General features: G+C 38.3%; 1 non-coding gene across 1 annotated transcript; it reads right to left on the bottom strand.

Annotated features, from left to right (window-relative positions):
- Positions 1–18,620: 18,620 nt before the first annotated feature.
- Positions 18,621–18,739, bottom strand: LOC128970990 (5S ribosomal RNA). Its single transcript, XR_008489224.1, has one exon. It is a non-coding gene; the product is annotated as a 5S ribosomal RNA (ribosomal RNA).
- Between the last annotated feature and the right edge of the window lie 761 nt (positions 18,740–19,500).

Raw genomic sequence — 19,500 nt, 5'->3', positions numbered from 1 at the left:
CGTTCTCCTACTTTCAGTACACACATTCCAATCTTTAATTTATACAACCATGATTCTGCAATTTCCCCTTACCCATAAGGCAGTGCATGAATTAATCACACCTCAGACAAATAACTTTTACTTCAAATTATGGAAACAAATCTTTTAAATGTCATGCCAATGTAAATTTAAATTATAGAGAATTTATAGATGAAGCCTTCAGGATTTTTTTTTTTAATTCACCCCTTCCATTTGTTTTTAAGTAAAAATTCCCAGCTCACTGGCTTTGCTTTCTCTAGGTACTCACACTGCAAGTGTAACAGTCCTGTGTTTGTGACACTCCTGCATATCTCTAGGGGAAAAAATCCAATAACTCCAGACATTGTTGTTATTTTTCTGCATTATTAATCCAGGGAACAAATAATAAAAGAGAATTCCCCCTTTTTTCTTTTTCTATTAGCATAAAGGAAACAAACTAAATTGGGAGGGAAAGTAACATCAAATAAACAGATGACAACTTTCACAGAAGATATATAGCCCAATCTTCTTATATGATCAAATGTGAGATGGATGAGTTCAATGTTTAGGCAGAGGGAAAGTATTGCCTAGTTACTGATACTAAATATTAGAGCTCCAACCATCCTCTTGTCCCATTTATAGCACTGTTGTTCTCATTTTAACCCTTGTGCTTGCTTGACCAAAGGAGAAAGTGGAGAAGGGAAGAAGCAATTCCCTGGACTAGAGTAGTTAACTTTGAACCACGAGCTTTAGGGTGGAACCCACTTACACATTGTACTGAATCTGCACCACAAAGCAGGCTTTTAGAGAAATGTACAAAGTTTCATATAAAGACAGTATGAAACTACTCATTTGTTTTGCAAATTCAGATTTGCTCACCAAGTTTAGTGTCCTGTCATTGAAGTGGTGGTGCAGCTCAGAGTCCACTGATCATCTGCTCTCTTTCTCATTAACAAAACCTAGAATTAATATTTTCAATCCCCTCCCAACAGAAGTCAATAGCAGTATCTTCACATACCAAGCATCTACCTACACCTTGGCATAAATCTTACATAAATCATGGATCAAACCCTATCAGTAACATCTCCCCTTATGCTAACACAAGACATGAAAGCTTTTCCAGGGAATCAGTGACAGACAACTTTTACACCACCAATTTTTTTCAGATATTATTTAAAACATGCTCTCAATCTGAAAAAATATTTGACCTGCATATTGAGAGTGCCACAATGGTGCATTTTCTGTTGCAAATTTCTCATAGTTAATGAACCAATAAAATGCCTTTTCTGGCAGCCTGTATGCTCAGAAGAGCCACCATATTAGTAACAGATGTCAACACTATAAACTCTAACCAGTTTAACTGAATAAGTCCTTGAATGTGATAGAAAGGAAAGTGATAGAAACACTTTTAACCACAGACTGGGTAAAGAGACTGAAATGATGGCTCTAGAGAGCAACCTGCTCATCAGTCAGGGAGAGAAAAAAATATCTGAATGTGAGGTTTGTGCCCCAAGCTGTGCAAACACCTACTGCTAGTACACATTTGAAATTTGGGCAGTCTGGTATAGACAGAGATGAATCTGCTTGGTTCAGAATTCCCCAAAGGCAAAATAGCACTGACACCTGTTAGAGCAAGCTGGCTGTTTTAAGAGAATGGTCTAGCAAAATGCAGCTGAAAGGGAAAAATCTACACCAACATTTGAAGGCAGAGGCTTTAATAAACAAGACTAGCCATGGATTTTCTTTCCAAACCTCAGGGAAAATTAATGTCTGGGTGATACAGCCAGTTCACTTGTTTTGGCTGTAGTCTGTATTTAAATCACCAGCAATAAGAAGATAGTCCATTTCACATGTACTGCCATCCATAAAACAAACAAAAAACCAACCCAAAAACCCAACAAAACCAAACAAAACAAACCACCCACAAACAATCAGCTGAGTAGATGTATCCTCTCTGTTAGCTACAGCATTAGCTTTTAGCAATCTGTTGATCCTGCTAATAGAAGCCAGGATGATTTCATGGTCATGTTGCTTTGGCTTCTCACTAAACTTAAAATAATAATAAAAAATAATTAAAAGGCTAACACAAATCATTCAACAAAATCAGAACTGATAGTTGGCATGAACAAGATAGTTTTTGGTTTTTTTTTTTTTTTTGTTTGTTTTTTGTTTTTTTTTTTTTTTTTTTTTTTTTGTTGTTGTTTTTTTTAATTAGTGAACCAGCTTTCTGAGATCACACATTTCATTTTGTACACTGTTTAGAACAAAAAGATACTGTTGAAAATTCCACTTGGGTAATGCTGGCCAAAAAGTTGAGGAAAACATTGATGACATTCCTAGGCAGATTTTACTGGCCTTTTAAAAGCATGCTGTTTATAAATAGTCAAGTAATTTAAAACCTGAAAGTGTACTGCTTCCTAGAAACAGAGTGCATGTTTTCCTGCGTACCATTCCTAATCCCCCTGGCACTGTTAAACAAGAGACTTGCATAAGAAATAACAGAAAAATCAAAGGAGAAGGAAGATGGTTCCAGATTCCTTCTTCTACCCTGTGCTCCAGTTTTGGGAGATCCGGCTATGCTCATCTCTCTGTGTTTATGTGGATTCTTATTGTTGTTTCCATTAAAAGCACAGAAAACAAGAAACAACACAGGTGAAAACAACATAGATTGTTCCCATTATTAAAAGCACCAACACAATTTAGCTGATACATACTCCCAGATTCACAAACAGACCTGAGAATGTTCTGATCAAATTATTGTTCTTGAAGACTCCTCTCTAAAGGCCAGAAACTTGGTTGCTTAAATTAATAATTTTCTTTTCAATATGAAAGATTGTCATGGTATACTCAGTGGTATTCTTTTAAAGAAATTTAGAGAATAGTTTATAAATTAAAATGATGCATTTTTTTTTTGTTCCACAGCAAAGCCATGCTGAAGAATAAATCTCCCAAGAATGACACACTTCCCGAAGTTCTATCATCCTCCAAATCTTCCATCTGCTAAACAGAATAGACTTCTGCTTAGTTTTCATTTTAATTTCTTCACATCTGCCATTCAGACCCTTGAAGTTACACAAAAGAGAGCCTCCAGAGCTCCAAAGCATCATCAGTAAATTCCCATTGTGAGGGAATGAATTGCTCTGCTATTAATTCTTCATATTTCAGTTTTGAGTTTTGCTGGTTTGTTTTTGTTTTGTTTTGTTTTGTTTTTTATTACTACTGCTGTTCTGAGATATTTTGTCAGTTTAGGAACAAAGTCCTGTGATTAGTGGGCATCAATGTCATGAATTTTTATTCTGTCTTAAGGAAAGCTTTCAGTTACTTAGGTTGGGAACTATTGCCCCAACACAATCTTAGTGTTTTACTGTCTTCCAAACTCAGTTCTGTATCAATGGGAAGAAGTCAATTTCTTTCTTTATTATTATCAGTTCAATGTCAGCTGACATTGCATTGACAGAAGTAAAAAGTTGTCATAAAATTCCAATAGAGAGATTCATTTAAGAATCAGTTTTGACGTTTTTGCTCCTACTGTGTTCACAACCTGGACCAAACCAGGCCAGTATTGTTACTTATTTATTTCTGGTGAATTCAGTGGAGTGGTGTGCCCATTTTTGAGGGCATGTTTTAGCTCAGCAGTAGCTTCTAAGTAGCTATAGCTTTATTGAAATCGAACACTAAGAGGGTATGGATACCTTACAGCAGTAGAGAAGGTCTCACTTGCCAAAGGGCAGCTGCTTCCACCACTATGGTCTTTTGCATGAGTTTCTTCCATCCTGCCTCCGTGTTGCTCAGTTCTAGCTCTTCCCACAAGAAGCTGAGAAGAATAATTCTTAGGCAGATTTTTCTATGACTTAGATTCATTCATCTCTGTTAGATATGAATTCTCAAATAAGCCCCCAGAAGTCTCTATGTGCTTTCTAGTTATTCAAGCAGTTCTAGGGGCTGGCATTCATTTCAGCAATACTGTTATACCTCAGCCTTAATTCAGTGGAAACCTTCAGGTGTAGTTACATCTAAATGATATCTATAGTTATACTAATGGTTCTTAATGCAGATCTCCCTTAGTAGGCTCAGAGTTGTTCTCTTCTGCAAGAAATGGGAAAAACCGTCAGGTGCCTGTTCTTCTGTTTCCTATAATCCTCTGTACAAACCAAGAGCAGCTACATGTTCAAGAACTAAAAGGGGGGCAGAAATTTCCTGCTCTACAAGACAGTGCAGTAAGTGAATGTTTATTTTCACCCCAGAATCCTGGGAATAGGAGGCTCTGTTGAAGACTTTCATGTGTTCCAGTGTCACTGTAGCTGGCAATCACACCCAAATCCTCCAGAAAATGTCATGTTTATGCCTAGAACTCATGATTCAGTAGGTAAACCTCTGAGAAAATTCACATCCCAAGGTGTCCACTCAGACACCACAGCAAAGGACTAAGAATTTCTTCATCAGGTTCTGTCTCAAATTCCCTCCTAGGCATTTATCCAAACAAAATGAAGATTCAAGCCATAATAAATAAGTCTTATCAGGTTTCTTTAGTGATGTTCCCCTAATAGAAAGTTCCTCTAATAGAAATGCTGTTTTCATTAGCCACAGTTCCTCAAGCCTGCACACTGCGCTAAGCAGTATTGATAGAAGTCTCACCAGGAGATAGAAGATGAAGCTGTTTCAGACTGCAGACTGCTGGACATTTGGAACATTTCAATGAGCCCAGATGAGTTGCTCAGACTGTGCTGCAACTAAATTGAGAGCAAAAGCTAGCCTGATACAGATGAAAGACTCCACACACAGGGCTTACAATAAAGCAGCAGATATACTTAAAACAAATCTGAGGAGACAAACTTCCTGCTGTAATCAGAGAGACAGGTAATACAAAGAGGACTGGGTAATATAAATGAGGAGCAAAAAGCATTTTCAAACAGCAATTACAACACTGTTCCCATTTTTACACTGAATTTACTGGCCTTTTATTTCTCATTTCTTCTCTTACTATGAGAGTGATAAAAACTGAGAAGAGTATGTGAAACCCTTATAGTGAGTTACTTCTGTCTCAGTACAAATTGAAATGGCTGTAGCACTTTATAACTTCATGAGAATAAAAAATTGTGGATGACTACCCTCTTCATATCTAACATACTCTCTAGATGAATTGTAATGCTTTAACACTCAGATTCAACATATCAGAAAAGATTTGGCTCTCCAGTGTAGTGCTACAGATGCCCCAGTAGAAGTAATGCTGTTATCTTGCATCTGCCTTGCCATGACTAAGAACTGGAACCTAGATTTGCTCATTGCACACCATGTTACATACATTCTGAAGCAAATATGACAGAAGACTCTAAATATATTGGTTAACACAACAGCTCTAGGAATTTCCGTTTGCATTGTCACAGACAAGAAGTCATATGCTCATCAGGTGTAAATGGATCAGGGAGCTCAAAGGACCTGAGATCATTCACAAAAACTGAGCATTCAGCAGCAAGACACTAAGGAACTGGATAGTGCAAGGATCCCTCTAAAAAGTGTGAGCAATACTAATGGGATCAGTAGGGTGAACCAAGATGTGCCAAATCCCATACTGCAACTTGTTGGAGAGAAATGTAAACTAGGCTAGCTCACATGAGGAAACCCTTGGGATGTTCAGTTTGACCAAGTTCAGAAATGAACACTCAGTAGCAGTCTACCACTAAAGTTCTCTTGTTTATACAACTGTTTGAAGATCCAAACTCCATCCCTATGATATCAATTTGCTCAACAGTCACCAAAATCTTCATTATAACTTTCCCATCTACAGGTGAAAAGCTCCATGCCATCAAAAAATTGGTTTGGGAAGTACTTCCATAATTGCATGCCATACCAGAGCCTACTGCAGAGCACTAAACTTGGAATGCTATCTCACATTTTCTAGCAGGAGTTGTGAATGTCAAGTGGTGCAGGTGGAGATAATAAAAGGTTACAATGTTGTCAGAAGTGCCATTATTTCTCCTTGATTTGCTTGTAATAGAGCTACTCTAATCCAGGTTTGTGAAAGGTTGAGGAGAAATCAATCAGCTTCCTGCTGCTCTGGAACCAATAGTTTTGATGCCCTGTCTTCTCTGTTAGCATTAGTGGGAGATCCTCTGAGATATATACTGGCTCTGTTTCAAATCATGAATCAGTGTGGGAATGCAAAAGCTTTTGTCTCTGTTTATTTGTTTAGATACAACGCTAACAAATTGAAGTTTAAGCTTGAACTCTACTCATTCCCCAAAGCATTCATGTGAGACACCACAACATAATCTGCATTAGGTATATGTAATCTCTGGCAGCCCCTATTTCCACCATCACAGTTCCCATTGCTATGTGCTTAAATTACACCTCCTGGAAAGCAGTCATGGAGTAGGGGGGGGAGTGATAAAGCAGAAAACTTCATCTGTCATCTCAATTCACACTAAATGGGAAGTTTCTTTCATTTCTTGTAAAATAAAAATACCTATGACATCATTGATTTGGGTACCTTTTGCTGGGGCAGGTGAGTCTGATGTGCAGATGTCTTCTCCTCCCACAGTAGGAACAGGTATCTGTCCAAGGGAATCCCTTGACATTTGCATAACTTGATCTGATAAATTCTAGTGAGCTCTCCAATTTTTCTACTATTTATGATACTCAGCTGTCACTTGGCAAAATTATTTGTAAACCTGTAAGGTTACATGGATTTACATGTCTGGGAAATCAGGGACTACCAGCTGTACCTATCATGGGGCAAACAGAAGTTTAAAAAAAAAATATTAATTTCTTCTTGTTTGTATTCCCACCTGATTAGGAAAAAAAAAAAATCCCACATTACTTCAAGATTAATGCTGCTGCCAAATAAAAAAACTAGAGCTCAGTTTAGGACTGAATTATAAGTGTCTGAAAATTGAGTTCATTATTAAAGTGCACCACAATGTAAATGGTTTCATCATTCCTATTTGCAATGAAGCAAACGGCAAAAACTCCTTTTCCTTAGCAAATAGTTGAAGACATCAGACATTCTGGCCTGTTCCACACAGATTCAAGCTACCCTTCTTAGCCTACCTTGAAAGGCTGCAAAAAGTCCTGAACAGTTGCTCTTGAAACTGTTATCAGCTTCACAAGGTAAATATTCAACAGAACGAGCTAATAGTTTTTGAATGTATCACTAAAACCAAAAATCCCCTGCTTATCTGGTCTCAGGTACTATTTTGGCTTTCATGAACACAGTGTTCACATTCCTTTCACGTCGTGTTCAAAATAATACCCATAAAGTTTTTCCTAGGAGACCATAGACAATAATTATTTCAGAAGCAACATTTCAGACGAATCAGCATCTGTCAACCTCTTCAGGGAAAAAAAAAAATACTGGGGAAAGATTGGGGCCTCTCTTTACTGGCACCATGCTGGATGTAGGGTATCAGTCTGGGCACATCACATCAATATAAGCACTCAAAGCAGTACCCTACAGATTGTTTTGTGTGCTTCACAAAGAGGATTGGCATGCATGTCACAGAAGACCCCTTGATCCCACTGATTTGTTACCTTTACTGGGTGAAAGCAAATGCTACTCCACAAGCTGGAGTTTACACCTCTGTTAGCCCAACTCAACTTGGTCTGCAATAGGATCACCTAAGCTCTTTTTACATCCTCCTGATTTCTTTTAGTGCTTTCTTGAAGAGATCACAGTATTGGCCATTGGACTATGGCTCTGTGTTTCTAACTTTATCATTATAATTAACAGAAGGATTTTGTCCTTTCAACTTGTAATATCTCTAAATCTTGAGAAGAGTGGTTTAGAGCCATTTATATGGGAACAAAACTAATGATACAAATTACTTGGACAGAAACAGAAATGAATTGCTATAATAATAGTAGATCTATAACTACACCACATCAATAAGATTAGATAAACAGACTGTTATCTTAATGAATTTGTCTGTATCAGCAACTCCAGAGTCTTCCTCTGCCGTATCTTTCTTGCAAGCCACATGCATCAGTTTACACACATGAACCAGCTATTTATCTCTCCTGGGAGATGTGCTTGCATAGCACATCAGGAGGAAAAATAAATAAGTAAGGAATGTAACAGAGCTGCCACAACAGATAAACTTCCACATTGCATTCCCTGCACATGCATACTTGGTGTTATTTAGTATTGGGGGTTGCTATCTGAAGTGTAACCACTGTTATCAAAGTGAAGAATCAACCTGGAATGGCTTTGAGGCACAGCAGAAAAATATTTCTCCTAAAATTTGCATCATGTTCTTTCACATTAGCTTGGGATGCAGTGATTATAATGCACAAAGAGAGTAATATTTAATTCTATTACAGCCTCAGGAAACATGAACAGATTATCTCAAAAAGATAGATTTGTCTTATATGAGTTAACACCCCCCCACAAAAAAAAAAAAAAAAAAAACCAACCAAAAAAAAAACCCAAATAAAAAACAAGCAAAACAAACCTCCAAAACAAACAAACAAAAAACCCCAAACAAGCAAACAACACAACCCAGAAGCATTTCAGTGTTTGAGCAAACTGGAAACTAGAAGTCTCATCTGGATTTCAGTATCTCTGTTGACGTTGGTGAGGTCAACAAATACTAAGCATTTCTATGCTACTCTGAAGGTCTAGACTTTTGTTTGTTGTTTTTTACAGTTTGTGGTAAAGCCCAAAATCACTAGGTACTGGGTAATTAGGTAGGAAACTAAGCTATATCCTAAATCAAAAAGCATTCACTTAAATATACAGACAGGTGGCTAAAAATCAGCCTCCAGCAACGACTCCTTAATTCAGAGTCACACAGAAATCACTTAAACACTTGACTATTTAACTGTTATTAATTCCATCAAAATTCTTGTCCTCTGGAGGTACAGTTCAGCTACATTTCCCCACCTTTTGATAGAATAACAGATATGAGAAAAGCTTCAGTCTCTTTGAGTCTTATACCACATAGGACCAATAGAAAAGCTAGATAAGATGTCTTTATATTTTATAGGGAAACAAAAAAACCCAAGCAAAAACAAACCAACCCATTCCCCCAAAAAAACCCCACCCCCAAAAACAAACCACCAAAAGACTATACATATCAAGAGCTAGCAAGAAGAAAGTCCTTAGTGAGATTATGCAGCACCCAACATAGTATTCTGAGCTCTCACAGAAAGCAGGATTTTTTTTCACACATGATTAAGCACTACTAACCCTGACCAATTTTAAGCACTACTAACCCTGACCAATTTAGGAGCAAGCCTCAAGAACATGCTTCATTTCTCTGGACACTGAGATATTCCTGGGAAAGCAGAGATTGTATCTACTTATCAGGTATGAAGATCCATCAGAAAACACAGGGATCAGCAGGGGTGTCTTATAAAGATGGTTGTAAACTGAAGGAGGGTTTCAATAGCTTGCAGAGCATCGATGTCATCTTTATTTTTAATACACACAGTGTTAATACAAGAGCACCTCACCTCACTTTTCTAAAATTAAAACCAGTTCATTATTAAAAAAAAAAAAAAAACAAAAAAAAAAAACACACTAAACCAAACTCAACCAACAAACAGCTATTAAGAAAGGTACTGACTAGCCCTGTCTACAGCCTTTGCCCCTTTCAGGGTGAGTGGAGCTAGCTGTACTCCATTCTGGGGTATCACCATTGCCTTTTGATTGTGGGGGTTTAATTCACAATTTGTGAAGGTGTGTACTCACACCTCATGCAGACATGATCTTTCCAAGTCTTAAAGGATAATGAGAAGAAAGAGAGAGGAACAAAATGCAGCTGAAATTTTTCCTGTTCACCTTTTGCCACTGCTTAGCTTAAAGGAGCAACAAGAATGATTTAAGTCGCTGCTGAGCTTCTAGATCTTCTGGGGCTTGCTGGTGTCTTAAAGCCCTTAGCTGTCAATGTGATTACCTTCGTTATTGCTTGATTTAAATTATTACTTCCCAGTGCACACATTAAGCCCAAAAATACACTAGGCTAAACTGAAGAGCAGAAGTCTGAGGTCTGCACCTCAGCTACCTACACTTGTAGAAAGCCATATACACTCTTCCAGCAACCTGAGCCTCTAATCTGGATGGGAACTTGGATCTCACTATTTTGAGATTACTATACATGAAAAATCATAGAATCATACAACAGCTTGAACTGGAAGGGACCTTAAAGATTATCTAGTTCCAACCCCTCCTGCTAGACAGGTTGCTCAAAGCCTCATCCAGCCCAGCCTTAAAGACTTCCAAGGATGAACTATCCATGACTTCTCCGGGCAACCCATTTCAGTGTCTCACCACCCTAATAGTAAAGACCTTCTTCCTAATGTGCAATCTAAATCTACCCTGATATAGTTTTAAACCATTGTCCCCTGTCCTATCACCATGGGCCCATATAAGTAGTCCTTCTCTGGTTTTCAGGTAAGCTCTCACCCTGGAAGGCTGGTATAAGATCTCCCTAGAACCTCCTTTTCACTAGGCTGAACAGACCCAACTTGCTCAATGTGTCTAAAAAAGATGTACTGCGCAGTTTTCAGGGTTTGGAACACTACTTGTGTAGCTCCTGAATCTATGAGTTAAGGAACACAAGAGTAATGCCTATGTTTTTAGGCAGCAGAGCATAAATATGTACATATATTCATGTAACAGATACTAAAAATATCAAATATTCACTTGTACTGACCTCCTTAAGTATTTTCTACACTCTTTAAATTAAAATTAAGGGAAAAAAACACATTCAAAAAGTAATTTTTCCTCTAAAACCCTGATGAAAATGCACATTCTGCAAATCTCGTTACTGGGAGTGTGGAACACGAGGAAAAAAAAAAAATCAAAAGCAGATCTCTTTAACTCTGCCTCTGAGAGGAGGGCTGCATGCTTGCATGTATTTGATTACATAACCATAAACCTGTGTATAATTGTTTTATTATTCTTTGCCACTAATACAAAGGGTCCTTAAATCAAATTTCTTTCTAAAATAATTATTGCTTATAAATGTACAATTATCTTGTCATTGCCTACTGTTTTCTCAAGTCAGATTTTCATTAGCCCACTCAAAAAAAAAAAAAAAAAAGTGTGAAAGTTCTTGAAGTACAGTCAAGTCTCTTGCATGGTTTTCTGCTAATTACCAGAGCTTCTTTTCTTATCAGCCTGGACTTTAATGACAAAAGAAGACAAGTGTAGAGTGTATTTGGCTTGCACTAATTACTAACCATTCCCCATTCAATTTACGCTCGGAGGAGTGCAATAATCATGACACAGTGCATTAGTTCTGTCCCTGGCAGTCTCTGCCATGCTGAGCATTAATTGACAGGGCAAATTCTGGTCAGGAGTAACAGTGTCTTAGGCATGTCTGCTCATGAGCAAGCTTCCATAACAATTTCTTCTGTGCAGTAAAAGAAAGACAGCCTTTTCAAATTCTTAAGTAGGAAAATATGTTTCCTTTGTTGCAGATGCAAGTGGCATTGCTCTCGGTGGCTTACAGCTTTTATGATTAACACTTCAGCTCTACTTAGTTAGGAAAACTTAATGAGCCAGAACTAAGAACCAATGAATGTGACAAAACCAGAACAACTCATGCAGATTATATATTTTTTTTTAAATTATATATTTCATAAAAATATAGCAACATAACTATCTGAGCTGTCTACCTTGTACTGAAAACAGAGAGCTCAGAGGGCTGGTCACAGGTAGCAAACCACTTAGTATTATTCAGAACATACTGAATTTGGAAGGATATTAGTGGACTTAACATTGCTTAATGGCTTTTGCAATCTTGAAAAATTGAGGAATTTATGTCAATCCTCCAAAAAGCATTTTGCAGGGTCTAATGAGTAGTGATAAATATTCCAAATCCACTCCTCTACCTCTATCCTGTGCTTTAGTGACATCACACTCAGAACTAAAAGCACCTGTACTACAATCATATAATGTTTCACCAAACTTGAGGGATGAAAATAAAAAGAAAGATCATTTCTCCTCTATCCTCATTCATCTTTAACAAATTACCTTCAAAAGCCAAAATGCAGCTACCCAAAGAAATCTTAAAGTTATTCAAACCATTTTTGTCAAAGGGCAAACAACCTGAGACTAAGCAACCAGAGGATCATGCCAATCTAATTTCAGTCATACATAAAATTCCTTTCAGTTTCTCTCTGTGGTGATTCAGCCGTTATTAAAACTCTGCCAATACAGGACAAAGTGCAGTCATAAAGGAGAAAATTCAGGACCTGTAGAAGTAAAAAAAACTGAGGGAGCACAAATAAGAAACTAATTTGGAGAAGGCAAAGAAACTGTTTTTTAGATTTATCTTCAGGAGAATAGATCAGTCCAGAGCAACTATTCAAGTAAAGGATTACCGTTAAGAGTACACATAATTCCCACTTTCTTTACGCATGTCCTTTGATGGTTTGCTGAATGAGGGACTTAGGTGCATACATGACTAATGCACATAGACGTATATGAAAGGACAGAACTTTAGAGGCATTAACATTGGAATGCTAGGTTTCAAGCTTCCGTTTTATTTGTCTTGTAGTTTTTGCAGTGGCAAAGAGAAAAGGAGGTTAAACCACTGCTGGGAGGAGCAATAGTCCATTGTGAGGTTTGTAGCCTTAGTTTGGTATACACCATGGAGGAAGGAGACTAAGAAATGGTTGGTTTTACCTAGTGCTCGAAGGAAGCAGGGGTGTTCATCAACACTACCAAAGCACTAGGAGCTGTATTACACTGAAGCACCAAGCTTGTCATTCATGTATGCGAAGTTCACCTCCAAACTTGCTTTATTCTGTAACTTTCATTTTTTTAAAGGCAGAGGTACAATAGCTGCTGGCATTCCATCTCAAAATTAAGACACTATCTACTGCTACTTCAGACCACTTCATCCCAACAGATAAATCAGTTAATTCTCTTGTTGTAATATCCTGCTCTTAACACATGACAATACTTTGCCACTTCAGGATGATTTCCCCCACATGAGACAGTGCCAGTGGCAAGCTTCCCATTCAGCTATGTAATTTCTAGAAGTGCTTGACATCCTCAGTGAAAGCATTTAAATATCACTTCCTCCATGAAGAGAAAAATTACCTCTTCTCAAACCCATGCACAAGAATAGCTTCATAATGATCATGCTGTTAATTACTTTCTAAATACATTCTGTGAGGAGAAAAAGATGCCAAGAATTCCTGCTCCAGAGCACAGTGTATTTAGTAAATATCTGGCTTTTCATTGTGCTCCCTTGATCTTATGACAAAATCTGCCATGAGAATAAGTAACTGCAAAACTGTAATGCTGAGAGGAACAAAATGAGGATGGTAAACTTTAAATTGTTGCTATTAATTGTTACAGCTCCTGTTCTTCAAACACTGTAACTGCCAAGGCTCAAGTTTCTCAGTAGCTCTATCAGTGTAATTACAAACCTTTCTGGAGGGGGAGACATAAGCACAATTCTTTTAAGCAAGAAAAGAAGAAAAGCAGTGCTCTCCCTGTAGCTATGAACAAAAGGATAATCCATTATATATACAAACAAAAGGATAATTCATAATATCAATAGAAATTCTGCCTCCCAGATGTAACAGAAAGCAATTCAAAATTAGCTCCCTCTGTCTAGGAGATTACTTTATGTCTTCAGTCAAATCCATGCACATGGATTCCTCCTCTCTTCACTGTTTACCTGGCACGTGTAATACCGTGTAATTACTTCACAAATACACATTTGTATATAATGAAGCAATTAGGTACATAATCCAGTCACTCTAATTGAGGTAACCAAATAATTAAAAGATTAATTTCCTTGTAATTTGTATCGTTTAGATCTTCAGTGTCCTGAACACTCTGGATACTCTGTGACAATGCATTATTTGAACAGAAGGCAATACTAAAGTTAAGAATATTGACCAAAAAAAAAAAAAATCTAGCAATGAAAGTAAACATCTCATGAAAGCAAGTCCATCTGGCTAGTAAATTTTGGATCATATTGCAATATATAATGTTTAGTACACCTAGTAATTCCTGTCAAGGTAGATTATCTCAAAAGATAAGTCCTTTAAGGCACGTGCAAAGAACACCAAGAGATGTGTTCTTTTAATACTATTGTCAATCTCTTGCCAGATGCACTACTGAATTCCAACACAGGGCAGCCTGAGCTCAGCATCCAAATATCCAGTTGGAGGAAAGGAAAACTGCTCCTCACAAAGCATCCTCTTGGGTGGTCTGACGTGAAAGCCTGAGACAGACTGCAAGAAGAAGCTTGAACTTTTGCCGATATTGAGTTTGAAATTAGCATCAGATACAAGACAGTCTTGAGAAACAGGGCTTATAAACACTTCTTTAGAAATGATGAAATTGTCTCTGTCCCATTCTCATCTTTTCTACCTTGAGGAAGAGTCTCTGTCTAAAGAAATTACCTTTAATAGAATTAGGTGATGCCTCGTATCTGAATGTTTCCTGGGGACCAATGGCAGCTCCTCTTGCCATTCAGTGACATGCCCTATCACCTGGCATCTTTCACCCATACTTCATCTGGTGTGCATGACCAGCACTGACAATTAACTTGTCTAATTCAGCCTTTCATTTTTGCCTCCAAGTATATTTAGAGGTTTGTTGACTGTTTGCTTTCCATTCATTACCTATGGTAAAATTTATCTGTACATTTTCACAGCTGCATTCCAGCTAATCTTTACTGCATTGTTCTGTCTTTTTTGCATTGATTGTGATGGCACTCAGGTGGTAAAATAGCAGTGCAGGCAGGAGGCAGTCTTTCTTACATAGATTTCTTTGTTTCTTCACAGGAAAGCTTAACAAGTATTCTTGGAAAATCTTGACATGCATTGCACCTATGAAAGAGACTTAATATTTCCACCCCAAAGCTTTTCACATGCAGGGAAACATGATCACCAAACCTTTATTTAGTTCTGAAGAGGAAGAATTATAACTATGGAAAGAACTGAGATGAAAAGTTGGAGTTTTTGGTGACTGGCTATGCCTAGAGAGACTCTAGTGCTGTTTATATAGCACCAACAAGAAAAGCACAATGGAGATCTCTGTGTATTGTCTTCTGAACACTGGAAGTGCACAGTGAGTATGTTAAAAACCAAAGAGACCTATGTTGAAAACTGACCTTGTAATAGGAATTGACAGGACACCACAAGGACTCAATAAGCACAAATAAATTTTCTTATTGTGTACATAACAGAAAAATACATTTCGTGTTTCTGCAGAGATGAAGCTTATCTTTTGGATTTACTCTTGTCAACAGTAAAACATGGAATTTGATGGGGTCCATGTCATTAGCTTGGCCTGTTGGTCTGTCATGGAGGTAAGGTCCTGTTTTTGAAAAACCTGGAAGCTATTGTGTAAAGGCAAATTTCAGCCTTTGCTCTTTTGTTCTGCCTTAAACAGTGGTAAACATTGCAGAAGCAATTTATGCAGGCACCATATTCTTAAATCACACACTATAGCAGATTTTGGACTTGAAATTACTGTGTATTTTGCTTTGAATCTACCAAACTAGAAGCTTTAAATGAGTCTTGGCAATTAACAGTTTGGTATGTTCCAAGGTTACAGCTGGTAGAACTGCTTTCAAGTGATTTATCAGCCTTTTAGTGATACAGCCATAGTTTTATGAGTATGAACTCCCACTGTGTTCACACACTGTCTGGTGATCCATTTTCCTGACCGTGGCAACATTGTCTAGAGACTCAAGAGGAAAAATGGACTTGGAATGACATTCACATCAGAAACAGACAAGTGTTTTGGAACTTAGTAAAACACAAGCCATGTTTCTTAGCTCCAGCACTTCCTTGGCTCTCTGCAGTCTCATTTTCTTAGAGAAAAAAAAAATAAGCCTTCTAATTTCAAGTGGGTCTCTGTTGTCCATCATGTAATTCACAAATACTGTATCAATTTCATTGATATAAAACTAAGCTATAGGTGACTAGAGCTGACTTAGTTTAAATTCAAAGTAAAAAACCAAATGGATCGACTTGTTTGTGTTTAGCAAAGACAAGATTTCCTTTATAGATACAGCGAGGAAATTAAAACTTCTTGGACTTCTTTACTGCAGTATTTTCCAAGCAGATAATGATACCAAAATTATAATTACCAAATATTTTCTGTAGAAAAGCTCTGCAGAAAGAATTCAAGTAATTTAAACTGAAAAAAATCTCTGAACTGATGAACTTTTAACAACTCCCTAGTCCCTCACAGGTAAATACACATGGATGTATGGACAAATGTCTCACAATTGGATTTCCATGGCTTCAGAGCCAGTCTGTCAGGCTGAGTGCCCCACAGACAAGGAGATTCTAGGGGCAGGATTCCCCCCTATGGGCTCCTGCCTGCCTCAGCAGTGTCCTAGTGTCAATCTCCTTGAACTGCTTGAAGTCAGCAAGAACAAAACAGCTGGGAAGTACATTTAATTCAGGGAACAGAGTATTCTGGCACTGCAGATACAAACTAAATTAGAATAAAATTAGATTTAAAAAAAAAAAAAAATCTTCATATTTGTGGAAGTCCCAGAGCTGAGAAAAGCTGAAACAAATCTTCTGGTTAGATTGGGTGACATTAGGATGAAGTGACCAAGCAGCAGCCAGGCCACACACAGATCAGCATGACACTATTCCTCGGGCAACAGCCGAGTTATCTCAGCAACTACTCACTGGAAAACAGACACCAGATTGTTTCAGCCATCCTAGACTACACACTAGCTGGTTCACCTGCCTTACCTACGCAGATCATTCTAATGTGATTCTCCAAAAGTAAATGAGAACACCATTCTCCTTCCCTCAACTTTTCAAAAATAAATCCAAGGGAAAGGAGGTAAAGAAATCCATTTTCCTTCTAGTTCAGCACTACCTGACTATTCTTTCCACATGATAGAATCCACATAATATCTGTATATCCACAAAAAGGATATGCAGATCACAGCATGGTCCCTGGTGTAAGCCTACATTACTCTAAGGGAAGCGAGAGATGTAATGAATAATGCCAATACAGCCAAAAGCTGCAGCTGAAATAAATGGATTGTTTACAAATGCTAGTATTTCTCTTTGTCTCAAGTTGCTCAGGTCAATAAAAGTCAGTATTTTAGACTGTGAGAAAATGAATTTGGGCTGTTTGGCTGGAGATTTAGTTAAAAGGTTTTCCTAACCTTAGATGATGTTGAAACTACCAGCCTAAGCTTGCTGCAATTAGTTAGGACAACTATAACTCAAAGGATCCTGGGAGGAGAAGGGCAAGGGAAGAAGATGTTCAATTGTTCTTCAATAAACTGTTCCACAACATCACTGTAGCAAATCAAAACTGTTTCTCACATAAGGAGGAAGCTTTTAGTTTAAAAAAAATTACAATTTGAGCTTCAAGAATCAAGGATCTAGGAAACTGCAATCTCAAATTTCAGTCATGGTACCTCTGACCTTTTCAAAGGCCCTAAAGATATTTATTCTATGCTGCTCAAGGATTCCTCAAATAGTTTGGCAGAGACAGCAAAGCAACCTAGTTTTGCTCTCCAAAGCCATATAACAAAGTGCAAATAAGAATACCCCCAATGCAATATCAAGATGCCAGCTTTTATCTTTGTAGGCCATGATCTTTTTTCTTGTATAGACAGGTAGAATGGGATTTTCAAAAGAATTCACTTCAGCCTGATTAAAAAAAAAAAAAAAAAAAAAAAATTCAAGTGATTTCAGAGGCAAGAGGCCTAATTCTAGAAATGCTTCCATAAGCCCACATAGTGTACGAAAACATCAGAGATTGAGGAACACATGAAATACAGCAAAATCTCCTCAGGCAGGAGACTTCTTGAGCTACCTAGCATTATCCACTACACAGGTACAAGAACTTGGGGGCAAAGTGAAAAGCTGTCAGGTGTCACAACTATACTTAATATCCCTTTTACAGTGACATCTTAACAGATAACTTACAGAAGTATAAGAAAATAGGAGCTTTTTTAATGTTTCAGATATATTTTTTGCATATTTCACATGCAAAAAGCCAAGATCATGCACTGAAAGCACTTTCATATTCAGAACAGAGCATATTTGGAAGGTAAATGGCATTCACTTTCAATCTAGTCAGTTCCAAATGCCTTGCAGTTTTGATAAATTTATTGTCTAAATAGAAGTATTCATTAATAAAGACTGAACAGTTGTTTTCTGAGGCAAAACCACAATGCATTACATTGTGGAAATGGAAATTTTATGCTAAGCACTAAAGACATTGAAAAAGATTGAGAGTGATTTCTCTCTTTTAATCTGACTTTTCTTTGTCATATTACATGCCAACTACAGCTTTTAACAGCTGACCTTCTGCTTCTCAGTCATCTTTGTTCTTTCAGGACTAATTTTTAGTCACACTATCCCCATACTATGCTATCCCCACACTATGCTGTTCTATGCTGCTTTTCCTGACAATCTATTTTCTTGCATAACTCTCATTCTACAGCCTCAGTGCTAAGCATCCTTAACTCTTACCAACTGTCCTCTTTCGCAGTGGTCTCTGCTCATTTCCCTTGTTGCAGTTCTCACCCCCTCACCCTGTTGGCACACATCTAACGTCAGATGGTCCTTCACCTCTTGGTTGCCATGCCCCGCACGCAACCCCTCCCCCAAAAGAAAAAAGCCTGCCCCTCCAAACCTTCCTGCAAACGCCGAAAAACAAAAGCCTACAGCACCCGGTATTCCCAGGCGGTCTCCCATCCAAGTACTAACCGAGCCCGACCCTGCTTAGCTTCCGAGATCAGACGAGATCGGGCGTTCTCAGGGTGGTATGGCCGTAGGCATCTGTTAACTTCAGAATAGCCCTCTTGAGCTACTCATGCAGCATCCCCCCCCCCATACATATATGCTCTCACATTCGCACACTCTATTCACCCCCCCCATACAACGAACACGCGACTCTCACACGCACCCATCGCACATTCACACATCAACAACCCTATCACACGACACGCACAACCCTGCAGCCACTCAGAGCACACCACAACCTACAAAACGTCACCCAGAACCACGCCCGTCTCAACACCTGAACATCCCCTTCACGACACTCCTGCCCCGATCACATAGCAAAACACTCCACAAAACGACACTACCCTCACACCACGATCACAAGACCAACACGCAAGCATGCCTTGCAGACACCCCACAGACAGCGCCAACACCCCCAAGGGACCCTGCAGCTGCCCCTCTGCAATCCCTCACACACAACCCCTCCCAAAAGAAAGAAGCCTGCCCCACCAAACCTCCCTGCAAAGGGCCAAAAAAAGCCTACAGCTCCCTAGTTAACCATCTCAGCAGACGGCTGTCCTTCTTGCAGTTTACATACACAGATAAAATGCCTTTGGAGATACTCTCCTTTAGGTTGATGTGCAATAAAATGTCACAGTGACGCAAGAAATACAACTTTTGTATATGACAAAGATATGAGTTCATATGAGTTGCTACTAGGAAATAAAACTGATGTGCAGCAAGAGGCATCTGTACATTATTTTCAAGACACTGAGACTTCAAAAATTATCAGCCAAAATAAGATGCTTGAGCAAA

This window comes from Indicator indicator, chromosome 13 (assembly GCF_027791375.1).
Source record: "Indicator indicator isolate 239-I01 chromosome 13, UM_Iind_1.1, whole genome shotgun sequence".
Classification (NCBI taxonomy): domain Eukaryota; kingdom Metazoa; phylum Chordata; class Aves; order Piciformes; family Indicatoridae; genus Indicator; species Indicator indicator.
This window is presented reverse-complemented; position numbering and strand designations above follow the sequence as displayed.